This window comes from Rhinichthys klamathensis, unplaced genomic scaffold (assembly GCF_029890125.1).
Source record: "Rhinichthys klamathensis goyatoka isolate OS25496 unplaced genomic scaffold, OSU_Roscu_1.1 h1tg000401l_1, whole genome shotgun sequence".
Classification (NCBI taxonomy): domain Eukaryota; kingdom Metazoa; phylum Chordata; class Actinopteri; order Cypriniformes; family Leuciscidae; genus Rhinichthys; species Rhinichthys klamathensis.
The window spans coordinates 46599-55982 of NW_026606902.1; positions in this window are offsets into that span (position 1 = coordinate 46599).

Here is a 9384-nt window from a genome sequence, read left to right on the forward strand (position 1 = left end):
GCACCTGACAGAACCCTTATGGAACCTTTTAAGAGTGTGAGTTTGGTTTTCAGGTGTCCACAAACTTTTGGTCATATAGTGTATTGGTTTTAGGGTTTGGGAGTATATTGGAATCAGAAAACAAACTGAATATCTTTGACAGATCTCAATGTGAACTTTCATTATTGTTATTGAATCTTTTGACTCGATACTTTGGAGATAAATGTAAGGAGTTTTCTCTGAGTTGTTCAGTTTGTGACCCTTATGCTTTTTCTCACTCTTTACTCTTACTGCTCTACACATTACTGCAGCTAGTAATAGTTTCCTCTGATTCTCATACATTTCTGTGAGCTAACTCATTCAACATGGATGCTTTTTGCTATGAAATTATGAGTACATCTATAGCTGCATACATCATGCAGTGCAAGTGCGAAAAACTGTAAACAATTTTTACAAAGACGAAAGGTACGTGTTAATGCTCTCTAAGCCAGTTTGCATCCTGGGACTCAAGGATATATCTGAACCCCAGAGATAAAGAGGAAGGAAGCTCATAGGAAAGGGAACAACATCATGAAAGACTCTGATGCCTGCTAAAGTAGAAGACGACACTCTCCGATGCTAAATACTTAACACAATCTTTTAAATAAGGTGTTTGTCTCAGAACAAAAAGGATTTTGATTTTATCCTGCATTTGGAGCTGCAGCCAAGCAGGCAATTGAATGTATTTCAATTAATCACTCCAGCTCTCTTATCCATGCACAGTTTCATATAAATTCCTAGTTATCATGCAGGCTTACAAGATGATCATAGTACTAAACACTTGGGAAATCCGATTCAGGAGACTCTTTCAAAAAAAGACTAATTCTAGTCACACATGACTGGAAGTTGTTATTGTTGCACAAGGCTGAATATTTTACTCACCCTCATGTTGTTCCAAACATGTTTGACCTGTATGACACAAAATGAGAAAGTGTTGTTTTTTTTAGAAATCTACTTTTATTCAGTAAGAATGCATTACATTGATCAATACTGCCCTACAAAGCAAAAAGGCAGTAACTGCATTTTTGGTCAAAATTAGTTATTATAATTTTCATGACATTCAAGGCATCCTTTGTTATGTGACAAAACATCTTATCTCAAATGTGTGTCGTTTTGGAGAAAAATGGTAGTCGTTTGTACAGTAACTGCAAAAAGCCCTAGTGAAACAAAGCAAGAGTACAGTAACATCCATTACTGTATTCTTGTTATGTTTTACCTAACAAAAAATAACCGTGTTTCTGCGCAGTGTAGTTACTGTTGCCATGGTGAACACACAGCTGATTTTCGGGCATCCTCACGGGACGATTTTAACATTTGCGATTTCACCCTTCTAACTTCCCCTAATTGTTCCCTTACCAAACTACCCAAACTGCTTCATTTGAGAAAAACTATCGTCATGTCATAAACACAGAAACTCAAAGGTCTTCACAGCAACCCGTCAAATTAAAAGTTTGTTTTAACTTGACAGAAATATATTAGGCTACTGTTGTACAGTAGAATTTAGAAACGTCTCAATGTAATAAGATTAAAACTTAATTTTTATTCAATGTTTTAATTTGAACAGTAAAGCTCATTGTGCAGCATGTTGTTTGACCAAAAATGTTTGTTTAATTTCATATGATTAAAAGAAATGTAATTAATAATATATTAGAATTGTAATATATTTTATTTTTAATATTCATAGAATATTTTAAAAATATTGTATAAGTTTAATAATAGTTTATAATAAAAGTTTCATGATTTCAATTAATTAGACATGATTTTTGATTACTAAAAATTTACACCACGTATCCGTAACACACCCGCTCAGCAACACTAGTTTCGCAACACAAAAATGTTGGAAAAAAAATGTTGTCCAAATGGTTCCAATTATTTCAAATACAGTGTTTCTAACACACCCAGAGCCCAAGTTGTGGCAAAATAGTTTTTGGAGAATCTGTAGTTACTGCCTTTTTCCTTGGTATGGTGCCACGTTTTTGGTAAGTAAAACAAAGCAAGAATACAGTAACTGCAAAATAGGGGTAACATATCAAATTAAATATGAGGATTGATATGTACAAAGAATAAGCTAATATAAAGTAACAAAACAGCCACATGTCCAATAATCTACCTACAACTACTTAGGCTGGATGACAGGATAACTTTAAAGTCATTTTTCTCTGTTCTGCACTCTGCGTAGTTACTGCCTTTTTGCTTTGTAGGGCAGAATAGTAATAGTAAAAGACAGACCAAAAAAATCTAATTCAAATAAATGATGTTTTTAAACTTTCAATTCACCAAAGAATCCTGATTTTTCTTAACACATCACATAAACTGTTTTTAACATTGATAATAATAAAAAAGTTTCTTGAGCACCAAATCAGCATTTATGAAGGATCATGTGACACTGAACTGTTGTGAGCATTCAGTTTTGAGATCACGTGAATAAATTACATTTTAAAATATATGTAAATAGAACAAACTTATTTTAATGTAATAATCTTCCTCTCCAGTAAGATATTCACTTGAGAACCTCAACAAATTAATGTCACTGAGTTAAACTGAATCAGTTTGATCTGTGAATGAATCTTTCAGACTGGTTTTGCAAACTTGCCTTCATTTCATGATTCAAAAAGATTTGACTCAACAACGATCTGTTTACAAGGGGTTTGTGCTTTTCAAGATTGAAGGTCGAATGGGTTCAGAACAACATGAGCGTGACTAAAGCTGATGGCAGCTTTCATTTTTGGGTAAACTGTTCCTTTAAAGATGTCAGTGATTTATTTCAAACGAAGTGTATTTCAACATTGCTATTGGTGGACCATATATTTTTTTCTAGCTTCTCTGGACAGCTTTTTTTGTGTGGAAGGAAATCTCTAAATTTAACATATAGATGAGTAGTGTGCTTTTGTGTTGATCTAGGACCAGCTTAAATCCCAACAGAATCAGTCAAAAGAATCACCTCAGCAAAATCTGCTTCGTTATCTTTAGAGAGTCAAGGGAGATCTGCGTGCCTTGCAGGGTCATTTAACGTTTATCCATGTGTTAAAACCCTCGCTAAGCTGAGCCGCCAATGACCGAGTCCTGTGACCGCTCACTGCTGACTCAGCACAGTGAAGCAGATTTAGCTTTTGTGCCACATACATCCAATCAATCACATCTGATAGGGAGAGCAAGGTTGTTAAAAAAACTGACTCAGGACCTCCATCTATGCCTCTGTCCTCTTCTGACCTTCCTGAAGTACTTGTGCAAGAATCATTTGCAAAGGTTTCTGCAGATTCCACATTTGTTGTGTACATGTCCATTAGACATCTAGTTGTATGTAGGATTGTGGAGTTTGCGAATTACCATATAGCAGTGTGTATTCCTGACAAACCGAGGACCAAGCTCATTTCACTGCTAGAAAACATAAACACAAGGTTTGTTTTAGTGTTGATTCTACGTTAAAAAAATCTGTTTTTAGACTGTGCACACTGTCATTTTGCAGTGAAATGTGATCCGTTTGTTCTGACAATGTAGTAAATATCCGGATGCCAAGAGGCTTTTTCATACAACATCCAAGAATTGTTGGCGGAAAGAGGATGGAAGGCTGGAAATTTTGCCTCTGCTTGTGTCTATCATGACATCTTGCCGCTGTGCTGAACTCACAAGGCGCATTAGAAAACATTAGTGATGGGTATTTTACCCATGGCCATTCATGCATACCGTGTCCAAAACCACTTATTTGTTCACTATTCACCACATAGTGAAGGCTTTCATAGTTCGCTATACTGTATGAGGAAAGAGTGAGAGAGTGTATTCTGACACAACCCAAGATGATATTGAGAATGTTGTTGTATGATATACAAATATTTTAGGTCAGCGAGAAATTAACACTTTTATTCGGCAAGTATGCATTAAATTGATATAAATTGCATCAAAGGCTTTTACATTGTTACAGAACTAATTCAAAATAAATGCCTCTCTTTTAAACTTTATCAAAGAATCCTAAAAAAACAAATGTATCACGGTTTCCACAAAAATGTTGATAATTCAGCTTTGCCTTTAGAGGAATAAATTACACTTTTAAAATATATTCAAATATGTTATTTAAATTGTAATAATATTTCACAATATTAATGTTTTTACTGTATTTTTGATCAAATTATTTTAGCCTTGGTGCGCATAAGAGGCTTTTTTTCAAATACATCTTGCAAACGCCAAACCTTTGAATGGTATGTGATGTAGCACCCCGAATGATAATTTATATATATTCGGGGTGCTATATATATATATATATTTTCGGATCTGACCATTTTGACTGAAACGCAGATTTAAAGGGGTCATATGATGGTTCTAAAAATAACATCATTTTGTGTATTTGGTTTAATGCAATGGTAAATGGTAAATGGACTGCATTTATATAGCGCTTTCACAGACCCAATGGCCACCAAAGCGCTTTACATTTGCCTCACATTCACCCATTCACTCACTCATTCATACACCGGCGGGCGACGGCAGCCATGCAAGGCGCCATCCAGCTCGTCGGGAGCAGCTGGGGTTAGGTGTCTTGCTCATGGACACCTCGACACTTGGTCAGGTGGAACCGAGGATTGAACCACCAACCTTCCGGTTTGTAGACAACCCACATGAACCACTGAGCCACTGCCGCCCCAATGTGTTTACGCGGTTTTAGGTTAAAAAAAAAAAGTCATTATTTTACACATACTGTACATTATTGTTGCACGCCTATGCCCCCGCAGCACACAGTCAAATTTTTTGTTGTAATTTTAGCTGTAATATTCTGGAACAGTGTTGTAAATAAAGCTTAAGCACTGTTTTCTAATTGTGTCCTCTTTTGGAAGGCCAAACAAAGTAGTTTGGCTTTCGCAACGAAAAACACAGTGTCTCCACGACATGGCGGCACCGGCAACAACAATAACACAGCGAGAATAAACGTTACGCCTTCTTTCTTCGCGTATACATTTGGGCGGTGTTCTGAAACTCTGCCCCCACATACTGACGTATAGATTTATGGGGGAGTGTTTGAAAAACAAGAAAAACAAGAAACCGCATCATATGACCCCTTTTTAATGTTTTCAAAACAAATACGGAAATTTTTTTTTTTTTTTTTTTTTTTTTTTTTTTCGTCTGTGGTTACATATTTTTTTAAAGCCTGTAAAATGGCCTTAGTTTATTTAAAAAATAAGGAAGATCAAAATAATCAAAAACTAAGTGAATCATCCCATCCCATCCTCACAGCACATTATACTGGTGGACAACAATATATCAGTATGTACTGTCAGCCAGTCATTATGGGTTTATTTTGAGATTAATGGCCTTATAGATAATGGTCTTACATTATTAGATGTCTGCTTTTCCTTTTAAATACATAAATGGATATGAAATAATATTGATTTAAGTTAAGCTATTGAACTAGAACACAAGAAATTAGTTTTGAGGGACAATTGTGAAGTAAAGTGGTCAAAAATATCTGACCGCAACTGACCAATTAGAATCAAGTATTCCAGAAAACCATGTAAGGAAAACAGAGAAATCAAGAAACCAAGCTGGATGCTGAATAGCAAAACTCCACAGACAGTGATATGATGTGTACAAAAATGAGAGAAGCTTAGGTTACTATTTATGTCAAACAGATCTGTTTGCTGGTGCATGTGAAATCGTGTCATCTGAGGGATCTGATTTAGCATCGTGGGAATGAAGACTTTCACAGCACTGCTCAGACACACTCCATCAGCCTTTGCCTCACTATTTATAGCCATTTGACAGTAAACAGCTCAAGTGTTCACTTAGTATACAGACTCAAGGGGGTACTAGTAGAAGGGCCCTTTAGAGTTGCATACAATCTATACAACATAGAATGATATTATAGTGTATTATCCTCCTAAAGAGTTAAATTAGTCATGTCTAGTGAATTAGGTGTTAGTTGGAGCCATATTCTTGTGTCTATTAGTACTTGCAGTGTCTAACAGTACCTAAACCATTCATGTACAACATAAGACATAATCCAGTGATGTATATTATTTACAAATCATTAATCAATCACTTTTGGACAGTATTGCCACCATGTTCTACAGTCAGTGGCATTAGATGCGAATTGATGGTTTCACTATGTTCTTTCTCAGAACATCAAGCTCTTCTTTAAAGGTGAAGTGTGTAAATGTATATGCCATTTTAATATGCAGACAATTGTAAGCCATTTATAGTTGTGAAAGATGTGTAACACTATGGCGCTGTGAACATTGTTCTGTTTGCTCGAGTGGATTTGATTCAGCCATTAAATTTCAGGTGATACTGCCTGGTGTGCTGTTAGTTTTCTAGATGAACAGATTCTTGATTTTCTCCTGGCAGGTGATAACACGAGTGAATAATCCCATAGACTGACATTTAAGGAGGCACCTGAGCCATATCTCTTTCGGCTTTGGCCTAGCAACCACCCAGTGCTTAACTTGTTCAGAATACCTTAGCAAGCACTAGCGGCACGTAAATGATACACTTCAGCTTTAAACCACAAAAAAAAAAATTGTAATTTGATTTTGTGACGTGTGTAGTAATACCACCTGTTCAGTACTCACTGTATCTCTCTTTCCCTCTTTCCCTTTGGCTTTTGTTGATAAGTCAGACAAAAGTCACCATTCCAAAGCAAACCATATTCTCCATACCCTCGAACATATGCGATATTCCAAAGGCACACACTGTGTGCCCCGCCAACGTGCCTCAAAAAAGGCCTAAAACACAATCTCTGCTTATGACTTGTCATTTCATCTCTACATAACTCAAATACCTTCTACTGCTCAAAGATAAAAATGTTCAGACTCACCGTTCTTGGTAAGGTCAGTGTCTGTATCAGATTTGTTGGCCGCCATCCTCCAGCTGGAATTGTATATCAGTATTAGTTCAGTCATTTCTATTAGTGCTGTCTTTTCTGTGTTGGTGAGCTTGATTTTCTATATCTGAGAGAAGCAACACTGGTGACTGTGTTCTTTTGTTTTCTTCTATTCACAAAAAAATAGTTTTCTTCATCACTATTTTTGTCTCGTTTTCCAGTAAAGATTTGATACATTTTAATACATTTACAGCATACATTTACTTAAAACGTATGATTGTGTAAATCTTGTTTTGTTTTGCTTTAAGCATAAATGTAACAAGATTTGCTTAGGTTTATTCTTAAAATAATAATTTAAAAGAATGATTTATCTTGTTTTAAAGATGTTTAAGTTCTTCACTGGAAAACAACACAAAACTAATTAAAGATTTTTGCTAAGTTTATTTTCCCTTTTTTAGAGGTTGTGAAGAAGTTCTTCCAAAGTTGTGAAATGTACAGAAGGTCCGAACAAGTACAAGCTGTGTAGCTGTATTTGTGACAAAGATGTCAATATGTAATTTTTTTTCGGGTATTTTATGTTGTGTTTAGTCGCTGATGTGAAAGTGTACAAAGAAAAAAATATTTATTTATACACGTATGGCACAGAAGAAAAACAAATCTATATATTTATCTCACTATTTAAATAGGTCAGAAAACACAAGCCTATGTGACTCATATCAATATATCGATAACATTAATGTCCAGAATGTGTGAAGACAATGTAATCTTGTATGTCTTGCTTTTTGTGATTCTGTGAGACAATCTTTGCCATCATTTCTGTCATTTCCTCCAGTGCTTCAAGAACATTCTATTTATTACTTTAGCTAATTTGTTCCTCTTTGTTTTATGACTGATTTCATGTTTGACAGAACTGTACAGAAATTTATATTAAATCAACTACACAAAGATTAAAGTCATATGTTGAAGGCATATAGTACTGTGCTGATCAAGATGTGCATTAAATTGTTTTTCTTTTCTAAAATCCTTTTCTTTTGTGGTGTGTTTACGTCCACATGTTCAATATTAAAAGTTCAAGACATTCAAATCATGCTGTGCATAGCAACATCACGTCACTTCAAAGATATCGAGTTCGTTGAAAGAGCATGTTGTTTCCTTTTAATTACATCATGTTTTTTGTAATCCTACAGAAATGTTTGGAAGCCTTATTTGGGTTAACATGACATATGAGCTATCTGTATTCAAATGCTGATATATTTTCTTCAGGATATGCTCTAAAGCTCTGAAATAACATGTAATCTGAGCCAGAACAATGTGAGAGGGAGAAAGTTGATCTGTCTCAGTCTGAGAAGAAAAAACTTGTTCTCGCGTTTCATAGAAAAAAAAGCTATTTTTATCTGGTTCATTTGGCTTGAAAAGCTCAAAATAGCATTTCTTTCAAATTGTGGGTTTCCTGCTCAAGTTCCCTTGTTGTTTCTCATTACAGTGATAAGCATTTGATTACCTTGACACCCCTTTCAGATCCGTCCTGTAGACTTTCACCTTCAGCTTCTTTAATGCTTTTCCAATGACGTATAGTAAAAATGACCGTGTTCATTGCAATGAAATCAATTGATTGATATACTGTGTGTGTGTGTGTGTGTGTGTGTGTGTGTGTGTGTGTGTGTGTGTGTGTGTGTGTGTGTGTGTGTGTGTGTGTGTGTGTGTGTGTGTGTGTGTGTGTGTGTGTGTTTTCTTAGAGCAAGTTCTTCCTATGACCATAGTTTTAAGACAAAAACCTGAAAACATCAGCATTGCATAAATCAAAGAGAACAATAATATATAATGGAACATTTTGGGTTGGTTTTCATTTGAAACAAGATAAATGCATACGGGATCAGGATGCATTAGTATAAAATGCATAAATGGATACACATTTTTATTAGTTTGATTAACCTATTGTGAGATGGATTCATTTTGCAGGATTACGGCTACAATGATTCTTTTGAAAGCAATCTGCTTCAGAGCAATTGCCATAATTGTCCTGGACATTGTTAGAACGTCATCAACATAATAAATGTAAAACCTAACAAATGGATGCAAAAATATTCAGCAGGCCTATGTTGCTTTTTTACTAATATCTGCACACCATTTATGCCCTCATGTCAATCCAAACCCATACGCTGTTATTTTTTCCGTGCATGAAAGTACATTGCTCTTGGCATATAATGACAGTTCATAGTGATCACAGCTGTCAAGCTCTCAAGTTCCCAACAGGAAAAAACACCAAATACACACAATGAAAGCAGCTCATACTGCATGGAATGACATGGGGGTGAGTAAATAAGGACAAAACATTCATTCTTAGGTGAACTATTCCTTTAAATAACTTTAGATTTCCACATAGAGCAAAAAAAAAAAAAAGAGGTCAGAGCAGAGGGTCACATTACAATGACCTCAATAAGTCTTGAAAGACCACAGAAGAAATTGGTTTTGAGCATGTAGAGCTTGCCCAGCTCATTCATGACCACCAAAATCCTGCAGAAATCTTCAGAATAATGTCAGAGACAAATGAGAAGGACATA